Source organism: Aedes aegypti, chromosome 2 (genome assembly GCF_002204515.2).
Source record: "Aedes aegypti strain LVP_AGWG chromosome 2, AaegL5.0 Primary Assembly, whole genome shotgun sequence".
In the NCBI taxonomy this organism is placed as follows: domain Eukaryota; kingdom Metazoa; phylum Arthropoda; class Insecta; order Diptera; family Culicidae; genus Aedes; species Aedes aegypti.
Window position 1 is genome coordinate 105927824 of NC_035108.1, and position 15313 is coordinate 105943136.

Below are 15313 nucleotides of genomic sequence, written 5' to 3' on the forward strand. Positions count from 1 at the left end.
TCGGTGATTGATTGTAGTCAGTGGCTTGAGAATTTTCAGTAATATCGCAACGAAATCTCAATATTCTAAGTGATATCAAAGCTTATTTGTGTATTCTACGGAATATTGGCAGCTTGTTGAGCATCACTATTAGTATAACAGTGATTTTTGTAATTATTTCTAAAGGATTTTTCCACCCATATTTCTATTGAATATCATATTGAAGGCTTATACAGTATTCTGTTTTGAAAACTATCATAGTCTTTGCGTACAGCAATTGATTTGAATCGTTTCTGTGTGACCTTTTGAATGTAGTCAATCATGTGATATGACATGCCTTATTATTTTCAAATTACCGAATATTGTCGAATTTGACTCTTGGAATTAAGAGATAAACTGATTTATTCTGTTCATTAAATTAGAAAAATCATCCAGTATTGTTACACCTAAAACTTGTTTATAATGAAATGTATTGTATTTCTGAATATTACACTATTTGGAGGATTTGTTCAGTTCTTGAATAAAGTTCACTTATGCGAATATTGTTTTAAAATGGCCTATGTATACAAAAAGTGCACATTGAGCTTGTAAAATATAATTGAAGATATTTCAGCAATGAAAACTGCCGTGAATCGCAAGTCAGTCCCATCTGTAAAAAGTAGGCATTGAGAAAATTGGGTGTGAACTTTCCAAACTCGTTTTCCATGCGAATATTCAAAAAATTCCAGAACGATTGGAACATGTTCAAATCTTAATGAAACTTTCATAATTTGCTTTTCACTATGTTACCTTTCTGAGAAAAATATAAAGATGATCAAAACACGGTTCATTTTTGTGTTACACGGTGCGGAATTTTGTAGTGGGACTGATATGCGGTTACTGTTCATTATGGAAAAATTTGACTTGCTGTTTTTTCTAGTTTTTCCAAACAAGTCTTATTATCTCATAAGGGCAGCTGAAAGAACATTGGAAAATATGCTGAAAACTGAACTCAACTCAATTTTGACGAAAATGCAGATGGGACTGACTTGCGATTCACTGAAGAAAAATGTGCGGAACTTTTGTCACAATCAATATGACGGGTCTACATATTTGTAGCACAGTCCTGTCCTACGGAAATCTGCTTCGAAATGGGCCCCTCGGATGTCTGGTCATCATTCGGTTGCATAATGATGATGTAACAACGTCCAAATGAAATTCTTGGGTTCCGATTTTGGCAACTGAAAATTTCAATTTTGTTGCCAAAAACCGAATCCCACTGTATATCACAATTTGTCATAAAAAATCTGAGAGCAATTGCTTATAAATGCGCGCTTTTAATCATGTCAAGAAAATAACAAATTATTTTATAATTCAGTTATGGACATTTTTTTCTATTATAGACATTTTAATCGCAAGGGTCATTTACGTCTTTATGGACAATAACAAAACGAGTTATATTTTGTTTAAGTTATAACACAGTTTGTTTCAATTTTGTTTAGTGTAGAATAAATTGTGTTATAATTTTTGTTATTTTAACTACTAATCAGCCAAAATTATAAAATATTTCGTTACAGAAAACGCGCTAACTGAGTAACAAAATCTGTTATAACTCTGTTGTAATCCACTGTCAAGCAGATCAATTCTACACTAATTAAATAAAATTATTCATATGATTTCTTGAGTATCCTTATCATTTCCATTTCGAAATACCCTAGTACGTCAAAAAATGGACCTAAGTCGAAAACCATCACCTGATACGAAAGTTTTGATGGAAATACAACTTTTTTTTAAAATTCCTAAAAATTCAATCAAAATCGATTGAACAATTGCGAAGTCACAGAATTTTGAAATTTTCAGTACTGTAACGCATGAAAAAACTTGATTGTTTTAGAATTGTGAAGAAAATATACGCCTTTCTCTGAGAGCATTAGAAAATGTGGAAAACTTTTGCTCTCAAAAAATCGTTTGCTTCAGTTTCTGAAGTAAAGTACAAATAATTTGTCATAAACGCTATTGACATTCATACTTTCAACTTTTAGAGAACCGAATTTTGTTTTTGTTTTGAATTTTTTATTTCTTAAGGCAAATTTATCGAATTCAATCCGATTCCTTATGATGTTTTTATGTTTTTCGAAAGACCATTTGCCAGAGTTCATCAAATCCGAAAATCGTCAATAGCTTATAAAAAATCCGAAATATTTTTAAAAGGGATTTTTTTATTTCTGTGGCATGTGCTTTTTTCTAAAGCCTTCTGACTTGGAAAATGCGTCAATATTCTTTGCATAGAAGTGCACATTGCTGTCAAATTTTAGACGATTTAAGTGCATTCATGACAAAAAGGAAAAAAAAATCCATTATTTCAATCTATTAAAAAAAAGGTATGATTAAGAATTGGGCTCTTTCTTAATTCACTTCAATATGATAGTTTTTTCTGTCTAAACTTTGTTTCTCTAAACTGTCTAAAATTTTGCAAAAAAAAAAACTATTTAATCCGACACACAATGAACATTTTTTGAAAAACCTCTCTGCTCAAGTGAATCAGAAGTGCCAAGAATAGGCTCCGGCGCCCTATGTTATTAAGATTTCCAAAAACCTTTCTAAAGGATTTCGATGGAAATTCAAGAAAATTTTCAGTCAAATTTTGACTGTACATTACGGTGTCGGCATTTTCAACCCACAAAGAAGATTTTTCCTACATTGCACAAAAATCCACAAATAAAAAACTATATTTTAGACATCTGCTCTTATTTAGATAACAAATCAAACTGAATTAATTGGAATGGAAAATTTCAAAAGAATTAAATTGATACAACATGAATAAAAATATTAAAAAATTATAAATTATTCATAAAACACATGATGAGATTTTATTATTTAGATATTGTTAATTAAGTTGGCTTCAAACGGACAAACTTTTCTCAGAATCGGGTCAAATCACGTAACGGATTTTCCATCAGTTCAAACAGTTTTTTGTACCATTACTCAGAAAATCTTGCCTCAGATGTTTCACTTTCGTTTCCTAGTTTCTGCACAGGTCATCAACATGTTTGCACGCAAGATTTAATTATTTAGCCACAGCTTATGCATATGATTTTTTCTCTACAATAATTGGTTCCCGGTAAACTAGCTCACCATTGCCACGCTATCACAATTTGCAAGAATAGAAGAAAAACTAAGCGCGGAGAATTTAATAATTGCTGTCATCCGGTTTTCCCATGTGCGGTTTCCGATAATCCGAATCCGAAATGGTTGCACATATGATTCATTTAGAATAAAGAACTCACCTCTTTGAATGCCGATGATGATTTTTTGTTCGATCTAACACACAACCGAAACCACCTGTCGAATTGCCAATTGACACCGATTTAGAACCACGCTTCCAACTGACTGGTAGTTATCGCGTTTCGCACTTCACTCAAAAATATTCACACCAAGTCACTTTCGGGCGCCTGGCGGGAAAACCGGGATACCACCGTTGAAATCCTAGGCCAGAAACGTTAATCACCCAATCGTCGCCGTCGGATTGATCTTCTAACACAATCGAGAGGCTAGTCCTCGTGCTTGATGTTCTGTTCGGTTCTGTTCCGCTGCTTCTGGGGCACCAAACGCCGGCTTCCGTTGTTCCTTCGACACTGCGGTTCTCCATGGCAATGGGCTATGCTTTTATACACACATATCAGCGACGACGGCGGATATGCGAAACGCGCCTGTTGCTCGCTGCTCCAAACCGATCCGCGGTGGCGTGGAAACGCTGGCTGGCAAGGAAGAGGAGAGAGCAAGAGTGGCCGATCCGGGAGGAAGTCCCTCGCCGGTATGCAGCGGCGTAGGAATGGGGAAGGTTAGAAGGGCTGGCTTCCCCCAGACTACTTGCCAATTTCTCGCTCGGTTTTTATCACGGTTTAATATTTGATTATCATGCTTTTCGGTAATGTTCTAATTCAGGTATAAATTGTAATCAGCGTGTTGATAATTAATTTTATACACTTTTATTGACATTTTTTCAACAACATATTACATTTCATTTGGCGTAGTTGATTTCACCTGCTTTTAAGAAAAAAAAAAACACTTGTAATTTACTTAACCTAATTTAATCTAAATATATAACGCATTAATCGTGGCAATAGAAGATTTTGTCTTAAATTAAGAATTTCATTTGACATTTGGACCCCTCGTACGCTAGCTAGCTAAACAGTTTGCGAAAAAGTCCATTTTTTGATAAATATAGGATATTTCTTCACGTGATATGTCTCATATTTCGCTTCGAACACATAGCAAACTTAGTGGCATCGTATGGAGAATGGATATGACTTTCATTTGAAGTTAAAAAATATTTAGCGTCCATTTTAAATTTTACCGCCATCTTGAATTTTGTTAGAAAAATCGTTTTTTAACCATTAGCGCACCGCTCGTTTTGAATTCTGAGATCACCATCAGAAAGCTGAGGAAAAAATGCGTAAGATAAGCTACAGGTACTAGGTGAGCGATGGTATTTTTGCAATTTCTCATCATGATAGGCTGTTTTTCATCACGCCAATCTGTCAAACAGCCTACTTTTCTGCACTGAAATATGCAGTGCGGGAATAGTCATTACGCAACTGAAATCAGTACTGTAATGATTCATTACGCAACGTTTTCTCATTACGCAACTGTTTTGAGTTGCGTAATGAATCACTACACAACCATTTTTCAGAAAATGTAAAATAATGGTGAATGCATTCCGATATAGTTTCTGATACCCTCATGTGGTCTTCTACGGAATTGAAAAAAAAAAGTTGTACGTAACTCGTTGTAGAACTCGATTTTTACAGCACTCGTCGTAATTATCCTACTCGGCAAGTCTCGTAGGATAAATTTACAACTCGTGCTGTAAAAATAATCATTCTGCAACTTGTTCTGTAAACTACTATTACCTCATGAAATGAACGATTTTCTAAATGGATAAAAACATTTTTTTAAATTTCTCATCGTAATAGGCTGTTTTTCATCACGCCAATCTGTGCTGTAATGATTCAATGAATCATTACACAACCATTTTTCAGAAATTGTAAAATGTTGGTGAATGCATTCCGATGTAATTTCTGATACCCTCAAGTGGTCTTCTACGAAATTGCGAAAAATATTGTTCCTACTACGCCATTGCAGTATGTGTGCTTCGTTGGTGCTGGTCTTTCGTGCGGTGGTCGTCCGTTTTGATCAGGCGGCAGGTAGGTACATGCCAAGGTTGGTTGGTAGTGATATACCAGAGGAGTCATCAGAAACACGATGTTCCAACGAAGCTACAAGTTGTTCGGTGGCTTTGTTGGAGGTTAACGAGGGAATGTTTTGGGTGGCAAAATCGCCGCGCAGCATATCGGCTCTGCATCATCCCATGCTGTTCGAGTTGAGCATAAACAAGCATAGATTTGCGTTTGATGGGATGTTGCGCGATAATGATTGTACCTCAGGGAAAATAGGGCCTTTTTTTGTGGGGATGTTTTTACGAGTCCTAATGCTATCTGAGAAGAGTAGGTAACTAAACCTAGCAGTTTGTTAGCAAAATGTTATTTCTTTCAAAGTAAACTTGAATCAATGCAATCGTGCTTCGAGGAGATGGTCTATAAACTATGATAGTCCTGGTTTGCAAATTTGTCATTGATGACATTAATGCAAAATATAGCTCATGGAATGATTCACAAAGCAGTTCCATCAACAGAATTTTATTTGATGAATGTTCTTCAGGATATTTCTCAATTCAATGCCTTGATAACCCTACTTGTTTTTCCCATTGTTCAAGTCGGGAGCATTGCAAGTCCTAAATGTGAAGTAAAATTTGAATCCGTGATTACAGACGATGATCTTAAACTCTTGATCCGTCTTAAAAACGTGAGGAGAAGGCATTTCAACGCACTCGCGATCCTGCTGTGAAAATTATAAGGCAGGATTTGCAGAAAGAAATCAAGAAACGTTTTGCTCAATCAAGAAACAATTTGTTTTTTAAATTCTTAATTGGACCCTGGCTCTAAGCCCTTTTGTAAATTATCTAAAATTTTGAAAAAACCTCAGAAGCCAATGCCGGCATTGAAAGAGGAAAATAAATTATTACTAACTAATTGCGAAAAAGCTCAAAAACATTCTATGCAGTTTGAAAGCGCGCACAATTTTAATTTAGGACTTACTTGTCCAATTGAAAATCAAGTTACTCAGGACTCCGAAAATATTCTCAATCAAGAGAACGTTTACGAAAATTTCTGGGAGACTGATTTGGATGAAGTGAGAACTATTATTAAAAAAATCAAAAATATGAAAGCTCCTGGCGATGATGGAATTTTCTACATCTCATCAAGAAACTTCCAGAAAGTAGCTTATCATTCTTAGTTGATATATTTAACAAATGTTTTCAATTAGCATATTTTCCTGACAAATGGAAAAATTCTAAGGTTGTTCCAATTTTAAAACCAGACAAAAATCCTGCAGAAGCTTCTAGCTATCGTCCAATCAGTTTGCTTTCCTCCATCAGTAAACTTTTTGAAAAGGTCATTTTGAACAGAATGATGGCCCACATCAACGAAAATTCAATTTTTGCCAATGAACAGTTCGGATTCCGCCATGGACATTCGACCACTCATCAACTTTTACGTGTTACAATTTTGATCCGTTCCAACAAATCTGAAGGCTATTCTACTGGTCTTGCTCTTCTAGACATAGAAAAAGCATTCGACAGTGTTTGGCATGAAGGTTTGATTGTAAAATTGAAAAACTTTAATTTTCCAACATATTGCTGTGTGTGTTTGAAATGCAAATATCAAATGCGGGAACACCAAACGCGGTAAAATTTTTAACAAGGCGAAGTCAAAGATTGATTTTCTTTGCTAGGTCAGCGGTGAGATGGATCATGGTTGCTGAGTATCCTTTGTTACCGCATTTGAAGCTCAGCTAGCTAAGGTTTGCACGTCAAACGCAAACAGCAATACATTGTTAGAATAATTCAAAGTTATCTGTCAAATCGTACACTACAGGTTAATTATCAGAACTCCAGGTCTGAAAGACTTCCTGTAAGAGCTGGTGTTCCTCAAGGCAGCATTTTGGGACCAATATTATACAACATTTTCACATCTGACTTACCTGAGTTACCTCAGGGATGTCAAAAATCCTTGTTTAAGGATGACACAGGCCACTCCGCCAAAGGACGAAGTCTGCGTGTCATCTGTAGTCGATTGCAAAAAAGTTTGGATATTTTTTCATCATAATTGCAAAAAATGGAAGATTTCTCCTAATGCTTCCAAAACTCAACTACTTATATTCCCACATAAACCAAAAGCTCTTTATTTAAAACCATCGAGTAAACATGTTGTCACGATGAGAGGGGTTCCAATAAATTGGTCAGATGAAGTTAAGTATCTAGGGCTCATGCTAGATAAGAATTTAACTTTCAAAAATCACATTGAGGGCATTCAAGCCAAATGTAACACATATGTAAAATGTATCTATCCCCTTGTTAACAGAAAATCTAAACTTTGTCTTAAGAACAAGTTTTTGATCTTCAAACATTTTTTCAGGCCAGCCATGTTGTATGCTGTAGAATTCAAAATAAAATTTTGAAAATGATTCTGAGGCTTCCTCCCTGGTATATTACAATCTTCTATTGAAACGATTAATGCGTTATATATTTAGATTAAGTTAGGTTAAGTATATTTAAAACGTGTTTTTTTCTCTGATAAGCAGGTGAAATCAACTTTCAGTGGTGCATTTTGAACTGAACGCGAGCCAAAAATGAACGGAGCCCGAGCCAAATTTGCACTTGAACGTAGTAGTCAATGAAATTACGAGCAAGAGCTTGCCGTTGCTCAAGAACGGCCCGTTCAGTTCACATTAATGATTGGAGGCCCACTTGAAGAATGAATGTATTAATCGTCGAAATTTATCATGAATATAGAAATCATACAGCTCTCGATATTATGCATGTCAAAAACATAACATTGACCTGGAATTTGTCGTAAAACAGTCAAAACTGATCGCGTTCATTTTTCGACTCGCACGGGTTCATATTTTTGAACTGCTCAATTTTCAAGCCTACTAGATCGCTGCGTTCAACAAAATGAACTGGAACGCGAACTGAACGCGTTCAAATGCATCACTGTCAACTCACCTGTAAAAAAATCTGAACTGCTACGGCGAATGAAATGTAATATGTTGTTAACAAAATGTTAATAAATAAAATGTTTTACCAAATTAGGATGGTAGTGTTGTCTGACACAGAACACATATAAGAAATCATTGTAATGTTTGGAATGATACTAATAAAGAAATTAAAAAAAAATAAGGTACATGAAAACCCTTAACCCCCTGACGCCTAATGATCAGTTTCTTTCATGAACACAGTTAATTTATTACACAAAATGGATGGCTGGCGTACTTGGCAAAGTTGTGAAAGACTCAGTCAGTCAGCAGTATATTGACAGGTTTTTCAATTCAGATTTGTTCCACTACACTCAAGATAATGTCCTCATTTGATGCATGTGCCAACCCATATGGATTTTTGCAATGGGGGTTTGCATATGAAGGGTATATGCGAAATCAATGGATTGTCGTCAATCTTTATTTCCATTGAAAATACGATTATTTCATATCCAATCCATAACCCAGACACATACTTTACATGGGCGGCTTCAATGGAGTATATTGATTAGACAAATCAAATTAATGAACGTTTTTGGTTTTCCTTGTTATATTCAATAATGATCAAAAATAAAGAAGAAAGGTTTATTGTATAGATTAATAGACATATTACAACAGCCTCAATATGCGGTATGATAAAAAAAAATAATTATAATAAGCGGGTGAAGCAGACGAACCAAAAATTGCTTGTTGAGGCAACTCGTTTTGGTCTTTATAATTATAATTTGGTCTTTATAATATATTCTCATCACATCTCTGTGGGCAGTGAGGTGGGTAGTTCATCAGTCGGTTATCGTCCTGATTATCGTTTATTGCTGTAATATTCTCTGCATAAAAGTAGATTAAGTTATAACAATATCAAAGAGTTGATTTTCAGCCATAATTACCTTCCAATTCAAACAAAATATCGCTGAACAAATGCAGCTTATTTGGATCACCACCGAGAAAACTTTTTACGGACGCCATGTTTTTACACAATGTGCTTCAGAAGAATGTATACATTGCACATACTTTAAATTCGTTTCAAATGGCGTATATGTGCTGCAAATAGTAGGTATTTATTACTATCATAGTGTGTATATGGCACATATAAAACTAATGATTTTGGAAATTTAAGCAACGCATGTGCAAATCCACATTAATTCAAGGGAGCCATTTTCTTGAGTTTAGGTTGCGCTGTAAACATAAAATATTTCAATTTTTTAGCTGTTTTGTCAGCAGCCCTTTTTTATATGTTACAATAAGCGTGATATCCAAATCAGAGATTCCTGAGAGATTGTAGAATGGATACTGGAAGCCATAGTCAGTGGGGATTCCAGCGTGAATTCTGAGATTTCAGGATCATGGGATTCCAGTGTGGATGCTAGAATTGTGAATGACTCTAGTGAGGAATTTCAATGTGGATCCTGAGATTCCAGTGGAAATGATTAAATCATGGGCAATACTGTGAGAATCCTGTGTCTCCAATGTGGATCCTGGTATTTCAATGTGCATTCTTTGCTGCCAGTAAAGATCCTGGGATTGTAGTGTAGATCGTAGCATTTTAGTGTGGAACCAGGTATTCCAGTGTGCATCTTGGGATTGTAGTGTTGATTATAGGATTTCAGTGTAGAATAAGCCCCATTGGCTCATATACAGATGTGATTTTAGTGCTGAAAATTGTCTCTAAAATAAAAAAAATCAAGGGATCCCATTTCGGGGTGAAATTGATCACTTGTCAAAACTATTATTGTTAGTTTACGAGATTCTTACATGATTCCCAAAGTGTTACCACAGGATTGTCTCAGGAACTCTAATTGTGTGCACATAAATCTTACAGGATTCCCTCCAAACTCAGACTGGATCCTTTCAGAATATCCAAAGGATTCCCATACAATATTTACATTACTGTAAGATTCTCAATGGATTTGCTCACTATTTCCGCAGTATTTCCACATTTGCACAGTATTTCAACATAACTCTCAGGATGCCTACAGTACTGCCACTGAAAGCCCAGGATTTAACCATTTCCACTGGAAAGCCAGATTCATCACTGGAAACCCAATATCCACATTAGAAGCCTAGGATCGACAATGGGGTAACACAACCGACACCAAAATCCCAGGACTTGCACTCAGTGCTGGGAATGAAATTAGTAGTAGGCTTGAGTTTTTGCGAAAATCACGTGGCTCTTCTATGGGGCTCTGCACTGTTTTGATTTTGTAAAGAATTTTGACGTTTACTGGCCTTGTTGTTTACTTACTTCATGGCAGAGTAAAAGAGAGAGGATGATTTTTGTTCAGAGCCCCATTACAGTAGTTCAAAATTGTGAATCTCATCAAGTAGCCTATGTTAGGTACATGAATTTTCTTCACTGGCTCCGCTGACTATGATTTGCTACGCTTGCCTACTGTAGTGTGAATTTCGGAACTTTTCCCAGCCCTGCTTGCACTGCAAATCTAAGATCCAGACTGCAACACCATAAACCACATTGCAATCCAAGAATCCACATTGGGTTCCCAGATTCCCCATTGGAATCCCGGAATCTACCTAAACACTGGAATCCCAGGATCCATACTGGAATCCTAATACCCACATAAAAATACTGCAATCTCAGGAATAGCATTGGAATTCCAGGATCCATACTGGAATCTTAATATCCACACTGGAAAATCAAGGTTGACGCCAAAATACCAACAACCACACTGAAATCCCTGGATCCACACTTGAGTCCCATCATCCACACTGGACTTCCAGGATCCTACTAGAGTTTTACGAAACACACTGTGGTCCCAGGATCCACACTGGAGTTTCAAAATTCACAAAATTCTCAGTATCCACACTACAATTCCAGGGCCCACACTAGATATCCAAGGTCCATACTTGAATTTTAGGACCCACTCTGGAATTGCAGGATCCACACTGGAATCCCATGATCTACGATACAATTTTAAATTCCACTCTGGAATACCAGGATCCATATTGGAATACCGAGATCCATACTGGAACTCCAGAATCCTCACTGGAAACCAAGCATCCACATTGGAATCCCAGAATCTACATAGGCTTCCTTAGGGGCCTTCCTTAGTCGAGTGGTTAGAGTCCACGGCTACAAAGCAAAGCCATGCTGAAGGTGTCTGGGTTCGATTCCCGGTCGGTCCAGGAACTTTTCGTAATGGAAATTTCCTTTATTTTCTTGGGCATAGAGTATCATCGTACCTACCCCACCATATACAAATACGAAAATGACAACTTTGGCAAAGAAAGCTCTCAGTTAATAACTGTGAAAGTGCTCATAAGAACACTAAGCTGAGAAGCAGGCTCTGTCCCAGTGAGGACGTACTGCCAAGAAGAAGAAGACATAGGCTTCCTTGGATCTATATTGAAGTTTTAGGATTCACACTGGAATCCTAGTATCCACACTGAAAACTCTGAATCCACATTAAAATATCAAAATACATTCTGGAATCGCAGCATCTACACTGGGATCCCAACATCCATACTGAAATCCCAGGTCAATACTGAAATCCTAGGATCCACACTTAAATACCACGATTCATCCTTGATCAGGTGGATCCACTCTTGTAAATACCAAGATCTACACTGTCACACTATGATCCATTCTGAAAGCATACGATCTACAATACAATCCTAGGATGGTGTCCGGCCGTTTTCCTTTTTTAAGCATAGGCTATTCTTTCGAGTTATACTGGTTTCGTTACTATTGGCAATAATTCAGCTTATATTTAAATTGGGAATTTTACCTTCTTTAAATCATCGGCAGTTCTTTGTACTTATACTAATATAAAAATTGTTTGCATCGCACTTGCTTAAATTTTCATAAGAGATTTTTCCTTCTTTTGATCATAGGCTGTTCTTTCTGTTTCTCCTCCAATATTAGGATTGCAACGTGTGAACAGAACTCTGCACCGTTGCTTGCCAATAGCAGTAAACCGATTGACTCGGTGAACAATTACGTGGAAAAAGCTCACAGTTTCTCCGTTGTGAAAAGAAGAAGAAGCCAAAATTTGCGGTTACTAGAATTATATACCGTAAAATGGGGTGTTTAGGACTAGTGGGGTTTTAAGGGATTGAACTTCTTCATCAAGTTTGACAAGTCATAAAAACGTCGAAAGTCGATATATCAGTCGTCTGAAATGCTTGATTTGTTCGGAGGGTTGTGAGCTGCATTATGTGATAGGGGATGTCTATTAAAATATAGTATTGTAGAGTCTTGTTATTTAAAACGATTAAAAACTTTTTTATTCGAATTTTATAGGCTAAATACATTCATGTACAAAACTATGAAACAATATTAAGAAAAATATGTGAGTAACTTAGAAGATAAGTATATTTAGTTTAGATCACAACGAAGATAAAAACTTTTGAAAATTTTATATAAATTTCGACTTTTGATATTTCTTATGGAAAAAGTCTCTTTATGAAAATAAGTGGGGTGTTAGGGGATTATTTTTTCTACTTTTTACAAGTTTCTAAACTCATTCGATTTATGCCGTAATATATTCCAATATACTTTTGGCTTATTCCATGAAGTAAACCTGCGTTGTAAAAGTTAAGGGGTCTATTTTGTTAGTCCTTAATTTTACCAAAATATACTAATCTCGAAAATCGGTAAAATTGGTAGGAGAATCTTGATAACAAGGTATCAAAGTAAATATGGGATTTTTCTTGATACTATTTTCAAAACTTGTTCGATCACACTGGTAAAATGTTTGGAAAGTTTGAATGATTCATTTATTTGGAAATGGTTTTGAAGCCATTGATCCTTTTAGTGGTAATCCTATGAAGTGGTAAATAATAATAATATTTTGTCATTTCTCAGAGTCGATAAGTGAAGAGTTTCGTGAAGAGTGAAACCAAATCTACCTACCGAACTGTAAAACCGTCTATCTATCGAACAGACCAGCATAACAAATTGGGGCTATTTTCGAAGACGAAAGAGAACAATCATTTAAAGAAGCCTCTTCGCGCAACTCTCTGTATATAGACTCTGTCATTTCTGAGCTCTTTTTAAAAAAAAATCGCGGCCTCGTCGGGCACTAAACGCATTGTTTTATAGAGTGAACGTCAAATTTCCGCTCCATACTGGAATACTTTTCTTCTTTAGTATTTTTTCGACTATGCCACTGGGTGTTGCATGCAAATACTTTGTTAAGTGTAGTGTTTTATATACAGGGCAAATTGGCCATTTCATCTATTAAAACTTAAAATTCTTCTTGTTATTTATGAAGTTGCTCTTCAAAGCTTATAGGATTCGTAAATTGAAATTATGTGATTTTGTTGCATTTATGTATGAAAATCATTTCAAGACAATTTTACGATGTATAGATAGTTTCCAAATAGGATTAAGAACTATGAAAGATTTAGCAGTTAAAATAAAACGGTTTGCGTTTGCAGGGGTTCCAATTTCAATAATATTGATGTATTATCTGATTAAGGTTGAACGTAACTTATGAAATTGAATGAAAGCATCAAATTTATTGACTAAAAAGAATATGTTTTGTTGTTGACAAAATATGGTTTTGTTTATGAAACTCAAATTCCTTAACACCCCTTTTGCATTATCGTCAAAAATCACACATTTTCATGATTATCTCAGAAATCTGTTATAGGATCCTCATAATTGTATTTGACTTTTGATATACACGACGAGATAATGGTAGGGCTGTCTTTTGTTCAATTATTGACATACTAGAAGTTTCTCTTCTTCTTTTTTTCAACCCCTAACACCCCATTTTACGGTACTTAATACGATTCGAGGGATCGAAGCAATCCAGTCCTGCAGCAGGACTAATAAGTCGTGAACCGTTTTAGTTACTGTCAAAAGCTGACTACAAACACAATGCAAAAACTTCTGCTTTCAGCTATTACCGCTAGCAGAAAAGTGAATATTTGCTTACATTTAGGATGTTCTTCTTTCAGCACTGACTGTTAGTTGAACTAACATCAAAGAGCCAATTATGTGTATATCAATGATCATTAACCTTCTTTAAAAATAAGTTGTATAAGTTTTTTGGAAATCAGCTTCGAAACTCACTATAATAACATGCTAACTGTAATTTACTATTATTTCCTATTTCGGCCAAACGGCATTCGGCCAAATGGCATTCGGCCAAATGGCATTCGGCCAAATGGCATTCGGCCAAATGGCATTCGGCCAAATGGCATTCGGCCAAATGGCATTCGGCCAAATGGCATTCGGCCAAATGGCATTCGGCCAAATGACCCGGAACCGTGCATGACACATGTACCGTTCAATGAATGAATTGAACAAGTTAGCATTGTTTTTTCGTTCCGAGTAAGGATTGTTTTGATCGTATTTCACTGACTATTCAGAACGATTTGAAAACAATCATTATCATCGACTGAGAAAAAGCAGTGCTAACGTGTTCATTTTTTACTTTCCTTGAAGCTCACGGTGATGTTCTTGGCTGATCTACAGCGGATTTACGAATGTGCTTCCTAATTACCTATTTTTCACAATTTATTTTGGTACGATAAAAGGTATCTTTAAACGGGATTCAGTTTTAGAAATACTTAGCCATCATGTTCTGGGAATTGAAAAAACCGAAATTTTTATACAGGTATGTTGAAAATGTGAAATTTCTGGAGTTTTCATACTTTGTTCGCGAAACCCCTCCGATTACCCAGTAACATGCCGACCCTGCGACATAGTTCAGGGGTCTCATGTTACTAAGCTAGTTCTGCATGAGTGGTTGGAAGCCATTAGCTCTTCAGGGGGAGTTATACAACACATGGTATGCTAATTTACAACTGAACAAGCGTATTATTTAGCTGCTGTTAAGTGTTGATTCAAGATGAGTTCAGTCGGCTATTTTTAGCGTATAGTGAGAAAAGTTATGTGAATGATGGTCAACAATAAAATTTATTCACGCGAGGTAAAATCAGTCTGAAATGATTAATCTAATTTTTATGATAAGTTTTAGTTTCTTCAAAACTTCAATTTGAATGTTTCATCAACTTAAATTAAAATTTATTTATTTTATTTATTATATTTTTTATAAGTTAATTATTTTATTAATTTATATTTTTCATAAACACTTTATTGCCATAAAAATAATCCTCTGTATGAATATATTTAAATCAATTGAACGGTTCTGAGGAATATGAATCTGAAAAGAAAATAAGCGAACGTTTTGATGCGTGGCATTTTTTTTAACCTATTTTATCGAAGAAA

General features: G+C 35.6%; 1 protein-coding gene across 1 annotated transcript in view; it reads right to left on the bottom strand.

The window, feature by feature from the left end:
• LOC5575249 (RYamide neuropeptides) overlaps positions 1 to 3596 on the bottom strand; it is a 100449-nt gene extending 96853 nt beyond the window's left edge. Inside the window, exon 1 of the mRNA XM_001655604.2 lies at positions 3246 to 3596. The gene's annotated coding sequence lies outside the window, so the exon portion shown is untranslated. The remainder of the gene's footprint in view (positions 1 to 3245) is intronic.
• Positions 3597 to 15313: the final 11717 nt, after the last annotated feature.